This window comes from Mastomys coucha, unplaced genomic scaffold (genome assembly GCF_008632895.1).
Source record: "Mastomys coucha isolate ucsf_1 unplaced genomic scaffold, UCSF_Mcou_1 pScaffold5, whole genome shotgun sequence".
Lineage (NCBI taxonomy): Eukaryota > Metazoa > Chordata > Mammalia > Rodentia > Muridae > Mastomys > Mastomys coucha.
The window spans coordinates 51,893,933-51,909,112 of NW_022196911.1; positions in this window are offsets into that span (position 1 = coordinate 51,893,933).

Sequence of the window (15,180 nt, forward strand, 5' to 3'; positions counted from 1 at the left end):
CAAGGACACATGCTCCACCATGTTCATAGCAGCCTTATTTATAATAGCCAGAACCTGGAAACAACCAGCAAGTCTTAGAGATTCTTCAGTCTACATCCCTCCCAACACTGGGTTACAGACCAACTACTGTGCTCAGGTCTGGGGATTTGAACTCTAGTACTTGCAATTTACAGCAGGCACTTTGCCAGTTGAGCTGTCTCCACACCTCCACTTCTCCCTCATCTCTGTACTTTAACCTTCCACATTACCATCTTACATGAACTCTCACAACATAAAGAAGTCCTATGTTCTTGAAGACCACAGCCTGTGACGGTAATGAAAGAGGTCTTTAGACATTGGAAGAGGCAAATCCAGGCATGGGGCTCTGTAGTGAGCTGGACAAGCATGCAGATTCCCAAAAGAACCCAGAGATTCCCAAGGCAAAGCAGCTTCACCTGATGTTAGTGACACTGTCAAAGGAAAAGTGGTTCTTTGAAGACCTCTGAACTCTGAGGAAAGAAGTACACACACACACACACACACACACACACACACACACACACACACATTTATATATGTGTGTGTTATTTATAGCAAGGTCCTTAGAGTCTTCTCCATGTGACTATGAACCACTGAAGCAAATGTTAAAAATTGAAATGGCCATGTGAAAACAAGAGTGGAGACAACATGGAGAAAGGAGATGCTCTCCAAACACACATTCAACAGACTAAGGAAAACAGCTTTGCATGCTAGCCACAAGTTTGATAACACATTAAATGTAATTGGTCTTGGAGACCTATTATATTATGCTCCTTGAATATCATTGGCCTTTGGTCCTATTGCTCTCTCAGCAAGTCAAGGGATAATGCAGCTGCCCTAGGGAGCTCACTCTGTGAGGGAGTTTGTAAAGCCCTCAGCACATGGCTAATTAATTGCTATTTATCATTTTAGACTTCTACATTAAGACATGCCAAGCCCTAGAAGTAGAATTTTTCCCAAGGAAATACATACACAACTTCATACACACACAACATGCATATATATAAACACATGTATACTTGGACATAAACACATACATACACACATATAAAAATGCATACAGACATGTATATGTATATATATGTGTGTATAATTTCACACAAATATATACACACATACACACATAATTAATATAAAATAAATCTTAAATATATGTACATTAATTCAAGTGAATGTTTTCAAATGAAAAACAAACTATAGTAACTTATAAATTGAAATAAAACTATCACAAAAACTAACAAAATGTAGCAACATAATCTAGATACACTTATTACCTGAACTATTATAATACTCTCCCTCTAGAATTTTTGGCTATCTGCTATCCGACTACTGTTTCAAACTATAATGTGTGACTTCATGATCTGTTTACTGTGACATCTGTTTACTGTACGTTTTTATGATTTAACTCAACCTTAGTGTATCAGTCTCTCCAGGCAAAGTAGAGTGGAAAAGTCAGGAAAGGGTCAGGGGAGGCATGGAAAGCCTTTTGTGTACAGATCTGGCCAGCTTTCCTGTTCATTGTGTTCATTGGCTGCCACAATAGTAGAATGTATCTATTACCGGGTTCTCATTCCTGAATCATAGTGTAGGTAGGTACAAAGGAACATCTTCATCCTCCAACTACAACCTAGGAGAGAGAAGTCTTCTCATTTGAGTTCCATGACCTACAACACAAGGACCCATGCTCAGTTGAGCTCCTTCAGACCATAATCTGTGTGAGCTAATCACTGCCTTATTGGTCACTGGCTGCATCTGCAACACATAATTATAGTTTGTCACCCAAATTGAGACATTTCTGAAAGAGGAAAAGGATGCCATTTATAATTATATTGTATCTAAAGCATCAAAGGGTAAGATTCAGAGGAAGTAGGATGTAAGATTATACAACAGGAAATGGGCATTAGTGAAGCACATAAAACCATAAATGGGGGAACTCGGGAGATGACTCATTCAGTTGTATTTGCTGTGCCAGCATGAGGACCTGAGCTTGGTGCCTAGCAACCATGTAAACATCAGGAGTATGTGCCACACATTTGTAATCCCAACATTGGGAAGGCAGAGACAGGTGGATCTCTGGAACTCATTGGCTAGTCACCTGCACCAAATCAGAGAGCCCAGGTCCTAGTGAGAGGCTCTATCTCAAAAAACAAGGTTGATGGTGCCAGAACATCCAAGGTTGACCTCTGGCTTCCAAATGTAAATACATATGTCCACAAACACATGCATACATATAAACCCACAAACACATGCACAAACATATAGGCTCAGACCAAAAGAATTTATTAAAAGACAAAATGATGAGTTACTATTTTACTTGAACAATCCTAATATATCTTTGTATCTTTCTGCTCTGTGACCTTTCTATGTTCTGAGTCCTTCCCACTCTTTACATCTGTAAACTTTCTCGGGGGAGATCTAGACTAGAATTTCTTATTCTCCAAATATCTTCAAATTTACAATGAGAGTGTAATCTCCCACTGGTCACACTCTCTCCTTTGTCACTCCTGTATTTGATGATACAATCACTATTTCTCAGTCCCTAAACCACAAGGCATTAATGGTGCTGCATTGCAAACTCTCTACATCCCATGTTGTCAGTGTTTCACTGTGTTGCTTCTGTCTCATCCATTCTCTCACATATGTCTTACATGCTCAGGCCTCTGCCAGTTCTCCATGACTCTCCTTAACACCAAAGCCTCCTAGCTTGTCTTCCACTTCAAGCCCTTGGCCTTTTGTAACTCTAGCTGTGACTCTAGCCTGGGGATTCTTAGATAATGATACAGATACAATTATATAGCAAGATTTGCTTTATGAGCATTGTATTAGGGTTAATTTTGGTTGTCAATGTGACTGGATCAAAAGTAACTATGTAAACAAACCTCTGGGCATGTTTGTGAGAGAGTTTCTATACTTTATTAACTGAGGCAGGAAGACCAGTTCTAAACGTGGATGGCACCATGCCTTGGGCTTGGGGTCTCAAACTGAATAAAAGGAAAAGTAATAGGAAAAGGCTGAGCATCTGCATTCATCTCTATCTCCTTCCTAATTGTGGACACAATGTAACCTGTGACTATGTGCCTGAAAACTGTGAGCCACAATCAGCCCTTCCTCTCTTATGCTGATTTTCCAAAGGCATTTTGTTACAATAACATGAAAAGTAACCAAGACAAATACAGGACTTAGAAAGTAAAACCAAGCCTCCTTAGCTTTGAATTAAACATTTCCTGTGGTCATATTCAATCCATCTTGCTAGTATCATCCACTGACCTAGTAACTATTTTATTGCTGTGAAGAGACACCATGACCAAGGCAACTTATAAAAGAAAGAATTTGTCTGGGGCTTATAGTATCAGAGTGCAAATTCACAACCATCACAGCAGAGAGCATGGCATCAGTCAGGCAAGCATGAAGCTGGAGTCTACATCCTTGTCCAGAAGCATGATGCAGAAGTTGCCATAGAGACACACAGAGAGAGACACAAAAAGACACAGAGAGGCACAGATAGACAGACAGTGACAGAGAGACAGAAAGACAGAGAAAGAGAGACAGACACACAGAGAGAAACAGACAGACAGATAAAAATAGAGAGAGGGAGAGGAGAGGGAGGGGGGAGGGAAGGAAAGAGGGAGAGAGAGAGACAGACAGACAGAGAGAGAGAGAGAGAGAGAGAGAGAGAGAGAGAGAGAGAGAGAGAGATTTCTGGGAATGGCAATGGCTTTTGAAACCTCAAAAACACCCTCAGTGACGTACCTCCTCCAACAAGGCCACAACTTCTAATCCTTCTTAAACAGTTTCTAGTGTAGACCAAGAATTCAAGTCTATGAACCTCGGTGCACCATTCTCATTCATACCATCACATCCACCTCTATCTTTTTTCCAGGTATCCTATGTCACTAAGCTTATCCAACGGCTCTTCAAGTGCCTAGGTATTTTCAAATGCAAAGGGATTCCATTCCTACCCTCCTTTTCAGGGTATGACCTATTTATCTGTAGCGCTTACCAATTTCTGTGATATAAGTCATGTCACTATTGGCCAGTTTCATGCCACCAAAAGGGCAATCCCTTGCTGCAGGGTTGGGTGGACATATAGGTCTCAGCTCCAACATATAACTGTTCTTCCTATCTGCTTCTGGAAACTCCAGCCATCTTTCAAGAGCCAGATTTGGTGGCCCATCTTCTTTAGGTCCTCTGATAACTACCTTTCACCAAACTATGGCCCATTTGTGATTACTCACCTTCCCATTGCTCTTTCAGTGGACCTGTGCATAGCACATGCTTCCTTTTATCTCAACAGGGAGGTGGCACACTAGCTAATGCTAAAGCCCCTCTGTGTTTCCTCTTTTCTGCCTGAGAACCATGGAGCCATGAGCTACTAAAAAGCCAGAAGAACTGAGCTTTCTGAATCTTTAAATCTTACTGAGCCTGTGAATCACCATCATAGGAACAGACAAAATATTATCTCAAATCCAGCCCACAAGAATATTTTCTGCAGTTGTGTATACCCAGTAACCCAAAGCTCTATATGTGGGGTTTAAAAATCTGCAGGGTTATTGACCCCACCACATCCTAGTTGGGTGATACTGAACAAACATTTACTGTCTTAGATTCTCCCCGAGTAAAATGGAAGTAATCATAGACAAACTTTAGAATGTGGGTCCTAATTACACAAGATCATAGTTATGGGTGTGTGATAATATAAGTTAGCCCCTTGACAGTGTGGGTAATAGATGTTATTGCTTATCACTATCTGGATGTAGTAGATAGAATTCCAACAAGATGAGAGTCACTCATCTTGTATTGATGCCATGTCCCTCTGGAACCCTCCCGGCAGCAGGACATATTCATGAGTCAGGCTTATGTACTTATCCTGCTGCTACAATTCTTGGGTATCACTCATGTGTTCAGGAGATCTGCTGCAGTTCTTGAGTGTGGCTCATGTGCTCAGGGATCTGCTGCAGTTCTTGAGTGTGGCTCATGTGTTCAGGAAATCTGCTGCAGTTCTTTGTTGTGGCTTATGTGCTCGGAGTATCTATCTGCAGCGGGTATCTTTCACCATTTGTTTTCATCTCCTCATTTCTCTGGTTGTCTAAAACGTTAGATTGCTTTGCCTTCGTGATGATCTTTTCTCTCTTTTCAAATAGGAAGTATAGATGCTCTTAAAATTTCCCCTCAAAAACTCAGTGGAGGAACTTGGAAGAAGGTTCAGAAGACATTATTTGCTCTGCAAATGTGAGGACTGGAGTTTGGATCCCCAGAACCTATGAAAATGCCAGTGAGCCCTGGTGACATGTCAGCACTTTCAGACATCCTGAAAAAGAGACAGGAGTATCCCCAGAGCAACCTGGATATCTGCAAGTTCTAGGTATATCAAGAAATCTGCCTCCATATATAAGATAAAGAAGCAAGAGAGATACCAAATATCAACCTCTCATCCGCAAATGCATCTACATAAAAATATGTGCACTCACATACACAAACATGCATACATGTAGGAAATCACACCACACACACTTTCAAAATAAATCTAAATTTTTTTTTAAAAAAGAAAACTGCAGGGGAGATATGACTTGATTTTTAGTCTCACTTTCTCCATTTCTTTATATATGCAGGCTAGTCACTTTAGTCCCATTAAGAGAGGCTGAATAGATACGGGAAATTTTTGTTAAATTTAAGAATGGTTTAGGTAGAGATAAAACAAGGGTCTTTTTCTTTGACATTGATGTGTTCTTGCTTCTGTGAATCTTCTAAATGGACCACTCATAGGTTCTCCTGATACAGTGACTAAACCAACAGGCGCTCTGATATCATCCCTAATGAGGGTTTATTGTCATGAGCCAAAAGTGTCCTCTGTCCACCACCAGCCTGCCTTGCTATCGAACTGTTGACAAAAATAAATAGCTCCAAACCACAGCTGTTTGAATCTGGCCTTACTCTTGGCAGACACTGGGCTGGGTTGGTGCCAACAGCTCTATAAGCAGAATGATTCATTTGACTATTCCAAAGCATTTCACAACTAGCTTATCTCAGAAAGGTCACCACAGTGTCACAGATCCAAAAGTGGTTGATGTTAAAGTATGCTACTGAGATATTTTTAAATGATCATGTAAGTTGTTGGTAAATGCCTTCCAAGACAGTCTTCTAGGCCAAAAATGTCAGTGTTGAACACACGATAGAATCACCTGGAAGGCTTTGAGAAAATACATGAATGTCATAAGAATCTTGGGGCATAAGACCCAGGTATCATCATTTCCAAAACTACCCCATGAACGGAGTTTCTAATGAAGGCTAAGAGCTACTTGTCTGGCCTAACATGATCACAGCCATAATCTTTGGAAATTGTACTCAGACATCCATCCACAGTTCATAGCAAGGACAGTATTTTGCTCTTCTCTCTCTCTCTCTCTCTCTCTCTCTCTCTCTCTCTCTCTCTCTCTCTCTCTCTCTCTCTCTGTGTGTGTGTGTGTGCGTACACGTGCATGCCTCAGTGTAGGTATGTCCACCACATGAGTGCAGTTCCTGAAAAAGCCATAAGAGGGCACTAGATCTACTGGAGTTGTAGGCTTCTGTGAGTGGCAAATGTTAGCTGCTGAGCCATAGCTCCATCCTCTTCAATATTTTATTATCAAATAAGATTATGAATGAGAAGAGATAGGCTCTGGAATAGAACCTACTCTGGAATGTAGTCTCAACTAGTTGCCTATCTTTTAATGAGCAGATATGATAAAAATGGGACAGGATTTCACAGACTTAAGTTACAATATTTCCATCCATCCCTAGTTCACTGTCTTACTGCCCATTGATCATTGTTCAATGTGTCTACTAGATATTATACTACTCTGTTGAAAGATTCACCTGAGTGACCATGGAATAGAGTCTGCTAAGATGTCTCCACACCCTCTTCTGTAGACTATTTACTGAAAACAGATCAAATTCAGAGCAAGCCAGAGCAATGAAGCCCCAACCAACTCCTCAGATAAAATCTACTGACCATTTCAGAGTCAGGACTGACCACTCAGAAAAGATCTCTCTGAGTCCACTTATGGAAACTGTGAGAAACAAGGAGTAAAAATGGTGAAAAGAAATGGAAAGAAGTGGGATTGGTAAAAAATGTCAGAGGGGAGAAATTATATTATATATGCCCATCAAACTCCAGTCAGAGTCTGTAGCTCATCCATCACAAAACTGGACAGAAAATAAGTGCTTAGCAAGGATCATTACCATATTCTTTTTAAGAGCTCTCTCCCCTCTGGGTACTTTCTCCCCATTCTTGCTCATGACAGATCATATCCATCTGTGAGTCCCCTGAGCTTTGGCATGGATCTGCCTGCCTTCTTTGACTTCTTTAAATCACTAAAACCATACACATTTGCCAGATATCTCCCATGTGCAGAAATTCTCAATTTTAAGGTAACATGTCACTTAATTTCCACAACCACCATTTATTTATGTATTTATCCATTTATTGGGTGATTCATTTATTAACTTGGTTAATTTTTGAGTATTTTTAATTAGCATGCAAAGTAATGAGTTTCATTGAGACATTTTTGTTCATGTCATTGTGTTTGATGTTTTTTATTTGCTCCTTCTACAAACCTCCTAGGCCCTCTCCTCTATCCAAGCATTGTCTTTCTGATTTCACTTCACATATATTCTATTACCCTTTCTCTACCTTCTCACCTCTTACAATCACACAAACACACACACACACAACACAGACACAGGAGCGTGTGTGCACAAGAGCAAATGCATACTTTTTCAATTCAGATTCTGTATATTAGAGAAAAGCATGCAAAATTTGTCCTTTTTGAATCTGGCTTTCTTTGTTTAAAATGATGATCTTTAATTCTATCTACTTACTTGTAAATATGATAAGTTCATTTTCTTTGCATCTAAGTAAAATTTCAGGTGTGCTTATGCCATTTTCCTTATCCATATATATGTGGCTCTTTACCTTGGCTATTGTGACCAGCATAGCAGTAGATGTGGTTGTGCAGTCACCTCCTATAGCTCCATATCATTTCTGTCTCTCAGAGAAGAAACCCAATATCAAAGCAACTCAACAATTTTCCAAAGATCACCTTTCACAGGAGTCAGAATTTCAATGTGGATCTACTGAAGCCCACAAGTCCTTTCACATTCAATGCTTAAATGCCTTGCAATATATAGCAATAGATTAAAGATCAGTAATAATGAGAAACATTAACTTATGGAGCTGGAAGAAAAGAAGATTGAATCTAGAAAACAGATGATTGTGGACCTCATTGCACAGAGGAGAAACAGAAACAGGGCCAAGACAACTCACACAAATTCCCACCACTGGTCACGTTGGTCTGGGCATCTGCAGAGGTCTTAGAAGCAGGACACCCCATGCTGAGGAGACTGGGATTTAGGCTCATATGTGTTTGGCTTAAGATTCATCACCATTTACACTAACTATTGTTAAGCTGTCTCTATGCAGTTGTTCTAGTTTTATTGCAGAATGTTGTAAACAAAACTGATAAAGCTTTGATTTAATAGAGTGATATTCCACGCAAAAGAGATGATAGACATAGGTGGTATAGACAAACAATAGATAGATAGACAGATAGATAGATAGACAAGTGATAGATAGATAATAGGTAGGTAGATGATTGATAGATGATTAATAGGTAGATAAAGAGATAGATAGATAGATAGATAGATAGATAGATAGATAGATAGATAGATAGATAGATAGATAGAATTGATTGATACATAGGTGTTAGACAGATGATTATACATGGATTGGTTTACTAGTGATTGATAATATATAAATGATGGATAAAAATGATAGACATATGTCTTAGTTGGGGTTTCTATTGAAATGAAGAGGTGCTATGACCATAGCAACTTTTATAAAAGAAAACATTATATTGGGGACTGCCTTACAATTCAGAGTTTTAGTTCATTGTTATCATGGCAGGAAGCATAGGAGAATGTTAGCATACAGGGTAGTGGAGAAGTAGTTGAGAGTTCTACATCTGAAGGCAGCAGAAAGAAAGATTGAGATGAGGCCTAGCTTGAGCATTTGAAACCTCAAAGCCTACCCCGAGTGATAGGCTTCCTTCAACAAGGCCATACCTGTTCTAAGAAGGCCACACTTCCAAATAGTACCACTCTCTATGTGTCTATGGGGGCCATTTTCTTTCAAACCACCCCTAAATGTAGATAATAGATTATAGATCAATACATAGATAAATGCTTGATTGATTGAGTTACTAATAAATAATACATAGATATTACATAGACATTAGGTTGACTTACTGGTTGTAGATATATTGATAGATAATATATATACACAATAGATAAAAAGATGATTTATAGATAGATAATGGGTGGATACAGATAAAAAGGTGTATGACAGGCAGATAGATAACTGATCAATTGATCAGTCAGTAGATATATGTTACATGAATGAGAGATCACAACCTTCACCCCCCAGTAATTTCAGCGATGACAGAAATAGTGAAAATTAAATGAGGCTCACATGACACAGTGAAGGAGCAAGTGGATATCATGACAAAGGAGAGCTCTCTGTAAGGAGGAAGTCAGAGACCATGTCCTGAAGACTGGAATAATCAGTCTCTGGAAGACCTGAAGAGGAGAAGACTGAGCAGTCGAAACAGCTCTACACAAAAAGTATGGGAAGAATTTAAGGCCCCTCCTCTGACCAGCTGCTAGCCACTATGTTCTCCGGGCCTCATTGTTCTCATTCAGAAAAGACAGTAACATTTTCAGACCTTGGCATGTAATTAACACTTAGTAAAAGTTATTGAAATAAATTACTTCAATCCCATTTTAATTCACTTTACCTGTTGTTCAAATCATGTCTAAATGAGCCCTCCTGACAATTTTGTACACTTAGGGTTATTCGTCTCCCTTACAAATTAAAAAATAAAATCCAAGGGCTGGGAAATAGCTCATTCAGTAAAGCACTTGCTATGTCCCCACAAGGACATGAGTTGGATCCCTGGAACCTTCGTTGAAAAGCCCAGTGTGATGGTGCACACTTGCAATCCTAGCAATGTGAAGGCAATATAGGCAAACCCCCAGTGTTTGCTGGCTGGCAATCTGGGCCAAATGAATGAGGGCCAAATCAAGGAGGACCCTGTCAAATCAAGACAGGATCTTGTCTGCAAGATGGGCAGAACCTGATGAAACATGCCTGAAATAGACTTCTGGCTTCCATGTACACTTACACACACACACACACACACACACACACACACACACACACATTGTATGTCCTTCAGCATCTCACCCAAAGCAATCTCCCAGGTGCACAGTAATGCTTAGCCAGGGAATGTGGTTTTGTCTCTACTGCTCCCAAGAGCCTAGATTTGTTCTCTGTCTTAAGCTGTCCTCAGATGGAGGACAGTAAATGTGAATCAGCTCCCTCCACTTTCCTGTGAGTGAGAGTCATTTGAAAGAGATATAATGGAAAGACTGAGTGACAGATGATGGTCCTCTGTCACTCTGTCATAACCTCCAGCTTCATTCTCGAAGCAGATGATAAGAAGGCTGGTACTAAGCCATAAGACCTCCAGGTAACATCAACTGCAGGCTAAGTGGGGTGCTGGAACCCCTCTTGCATTCCTGTGACTACAAACATGGTGCTCTACTTAGCTACCTTAGTATAGAACCCTGTCAGTAGATCCTTTTCCTCTGTATCTGTTCAACAGATACTTACCAAATACCTACTGTGTGCCATACACACTGCCATGTTCTTTTTTGTTTGTTTTGGTGGTTGTGTTTTTGTTTTTGTTTTTTAGGGACAGAGTTTCTCTATGAAGCCCTAGCTGTCCTGGAACTCACTCTGTAGACCAGGCTGGCCTTGAACTCAGAGATCTGCCTGCCTCTGCTTCCCAAGTGCTTGGATTAAAGGGGTGCACCACTGCCCGGCACTGCAATGTTCCTAGGTTAGACAAATAAAATGACAAGAGTCCTGCCTTAATAAGGCTTTCATTTGACAAATGTAACAGCCTTCATAAAAATCAAATAATGCACCACAATGGCACATATGATGATCTTAGGAGGTTGGAGGCATGGGACATATGGATGACTAGAAAAGAATACCATACAGGAAGTGACACAGATTGCCACAAACGTGAGGGAGTTGGACAGTCAATGTTCTTTCTTCCATGGGGGAAAGAACTTCAGACAAAGGAGGGAGAAATTAGCGACTCTAGCACAGAAGGCTGCCGCCACTGGTCCTCTCTGCCTCCTCTCATATCTGGAGAGTACCCTTGATCTGTTACATGTTAACAATTGACAGTTTCTCCAGGTCACAGATGTAGAGACCTCCCCTATGTGTAGGATGTTCAGCAGACTCTGTAATGTCTATCCAGTCTAGTCCTGCTGTCACCAACTGTGGCCACCAGGGGCTCTTTGCTATATTTCCTAGTACCTGGAATTTTCATTGCACACACACACACACACACACACACACACACACACACACACACAAGCACACACACACAAGCACACACACAATTTCTGCAGTATGATAATAATTAGTATAAATGTGGGGGTCTCTGCAGGTGTCAAGACAGGCAGGGATCTTTAAAGAGATGAGAATGAAAACTCATTTAGATTGACATTGTCATCCGAGGTCAAAACTCCTTGAGAGTATGATGTCAGGTAGTTTATTCCCAACAAATTTAAACACAGTATAATTAAGAAAAAAGATGCCTTCGTGAGATACAATCTCTGGTGCACAACAAAGCGTAACTGCAATAAAACTCTATTCAGGATACATGTCATTTCTTCCAAGAAGATGGTTTCTGGAGATAGGCTACCTGTACTAGCTCAAATGCCTTAGGAAGGACATTTTTCAATCTCGGTCACAGAGTTAACATAGAGGTCATTTGGGCTGCTAGCCACCTCTGGTCCTGGTTGTGGGAGCTTGTGGGGCCCCTGGCTGTAAAGGTCATTTAAATTATTAGCTGCCTTCAGTTCTGCTCATAGGAGCTTGATATGGCCCGATACAATAGTTAGCACAGGACTCCAAGCTATTACTTCCAATTCCCAGCTTTCTGGATGGAAGGACAGGTTTTATGTCTGTTGCTTTGAGAGGACAATCCTGCATGCTTAATGGTTCTGTTTTGTTTTCTGTTTTGTTTTGTTTAAGATCTGTGGGCCCAAGAACCTTCATGCTCCCCCTAAATATATATTCATTGTACAAAATAATGGCCCAAACTATGATATTTTTGTACATATATATTACGTACTTTTGTAAAAGTCACCCCTCGCTACCTCACATTGTCCCAATTTCCCCTCCAACTGGTACCTTCCCTCACCCCAAATCTGCCCCAGTCTACCATCAGGTCTTATATCTCCTCTAACATGACAATCTAAAGTACCATTCACTTCCCTGCAAGTGACAGATTTAATATTGGGAGTGGAGCTCTTGAGGTGCATAAAATAATTTGTTTTTGGAAAGGCCTTACTTTACAGTCCAGGCTGCATTGCGCCTCATTGTATAGTCGAGGCTAGCCCAAAATTCAGAACACCTACCCCCACAGCCTCACTGTATTGCTCCGTCTGCCCTGAAGCTTACAATCCTCACAGCAGCTGAATGCTGAAGTGGCTGTTACCACACCTGGATAAGTTGGTTTTATGTTTTTTAAAAAAAATTTAAATGATTATTTGATAATTATACATGTATACAATGTGTTCTAACAGGCATATAAAGGACAATTTGCCAGTAAATCATGAGATGTGATTTTTGTGTGCACACCTCCCATGATTCTGCTGACAATCGATTACTTCTAATTTGGGTCTGTTTTTTAAAAGTAAATCCCCACCCTAAATACAACAGACATCTCATAAATCCTAGCCCCACCTCTGGGTGTTCATCAGAACAGTGTTCCCATGCCATGGCCCACCTCACACAGCATAGATTGTGAGTATAGTGAGCATCAGCCTTTCACTAATCTTTTTCTTTGTCCTGGTTTGCATTTTGAGCCTTGAAAACCTGGCTCTTAGCTCATGGAATTGCCTTGATTTCCCCTTATGGTGACAATGGGGGCGGGGGAGCAGGAAAAGATGCTCACTCAGAATTACAGCATGTTTTATAAGGGAACCAACTTACCTAACTCCCCCTCATATCAAGCGCATTAGCCTATGAAAAGTACCTAATAAGCCATTTTTATTAAAATGTAAAACAAGAGTCTTAAACCACCAGTTATTAGACGATGCTTTGTGGAGTGTAGTCTCTTCCCAGCACCAGTAGCAGAGATATATGAACACTATATAAAAGTGCAAACTCTCCTGATGTCCGTGGTCCATGGTCACCAGAAACCATATGGAAGTCCAGGATACATGCTCTTACTGACCATAAGGGCAAGGAGGCTACTTTGCAGTGATATTGATGCCTGCAGACTCATAGTTGACAGAGAGAAGGCTTTTGTGACAACCCCTATTTTTACCCCACCTCCCCCAATGAAAAATAAATAACTGCCTGGACAGGAAGCCATCAAAGAGAACTCTTAAAAATTGTGATAAAGTTGCTGAAATGTAGCTCTCCACAATTGATGGCTAATGGCAAGGGAGCAGGTGGAGAAGGATCCATTTTTGTTTAAGGACCTAACAGCTGGAGTTTAACCATGTTTCACTGAGAATATGGGTAACACAAATTGGATGTGTGTGTGTGTGTGTGTGTGTGTGTGTGTGTGTGTGTGTGTGTGTGTGTTTGGAAGAGGGAGATCACGAGGGTGGAAGAGCAGACCTGGGAGACTAGCAGACTAGGTAGTGAGTTCACACCACCACTAGTGATGCATTGTGTGAAATCCCAAATAACCAACAAAAATATTATGCTGAAAAAAAAAATAGAAAGAAATGCAAGCTACTGGGAAAGACTCTGACCCTTAGAAACCAGAAACAAAATTAAGTAGGGCCCAGATAGTCACATATTCATGAAACTTTGAGGGCACTGGAGTTTAGAAATAATTGTGACAGCTAATATAAGATCTGTACACATGTGGTCCCATAAATCTCTAAGACAGGTGCTAGCTATCATACCCCACTGAGCAGGCATGGAGACTAAGACAAAGAGTGTTCTTGTGTTCTCTCAGCCAAGGTCAGCACAGTAAATAGACAAGCCAGAATCTGAGTTTTCACATCTGGCTCCAAATCCCATCTTCTTTGTCTTATAGTATCTTTCTTCTAGTAGAACACAAAATATTCAATGTCATTTATTTTATTTTGTAATTTATTCTTCTGTAAAAGAAGTCTGTATTAGCAGGATTTTTTTTTTAATGACTGTGGTTAAATGCCTAAGAAAATAACTTGAAGAAGGAAAAATTCATTTGGGGCTCATGGTTTTGGAGATTTTGTTTATTGGCCAGGTTGCTTTGAGCTTGTGGTATGGTAGGATATGATGGCAGAAATGTGGCTCACCTAATTGTGGTCAGAAAAGACAAGGAGGAGGCAGAGGCGAAGGAGGAGGAGGAAAAGGAGGAGGAGGAGGAGGAGGAAGAAAAAGGAAGGAATGAGAGAAAGAAAGAAAGAAAAAAGAGAGAGAGAGAAAGAAAGAGGGAAAGAAAGAGAGAAAAACAGAAAGAAGAATAAGGTCGTAGTTATTCCTGTCAACAACATCAGTGTCCTAACTCCTCCCCACTAGTCCTCACTTCTTTCAAGGTCTAGAACCTTCAGCAATAGCACAGGCTGGCCAAAATGAATGAGCTTTGAAGGAATATGTATGTTCCAAATCGTAGCAAAGTCAAAAGACTATGAGACTAAAGAAAAATATTAATAAAATCCCAACAAGGAAATACCTTGGAGCACAATTCTGCTGTCCCTGGTCCTGAGGAGAGGAATGGTTAATCTATGTTCCAGAAGCTTCCATCTTCTTTCCAGTGAGTCACTGAGGCATAAAAATGACCGATATGTGGGTGTAATTGCACACATAGTGCAGAAAACATTCACACATGTGCACATCCTACTGGTAGTGGAATCAAAATAGAAATAAAAATCAGACCCCATCCTACTGGTAGTGGAATCAAAATAGAAATAGAAATCAGACCCCTCCTCTTGGTGCCTGTCTCTCCTTGTCACTTAGCATAAATCTTAGAAACTCAGAATTCTGTGAAAAATGAGCATCCCCCAATCGAGTACATGCTGCTTTTGAAGACTCTAGCCTCC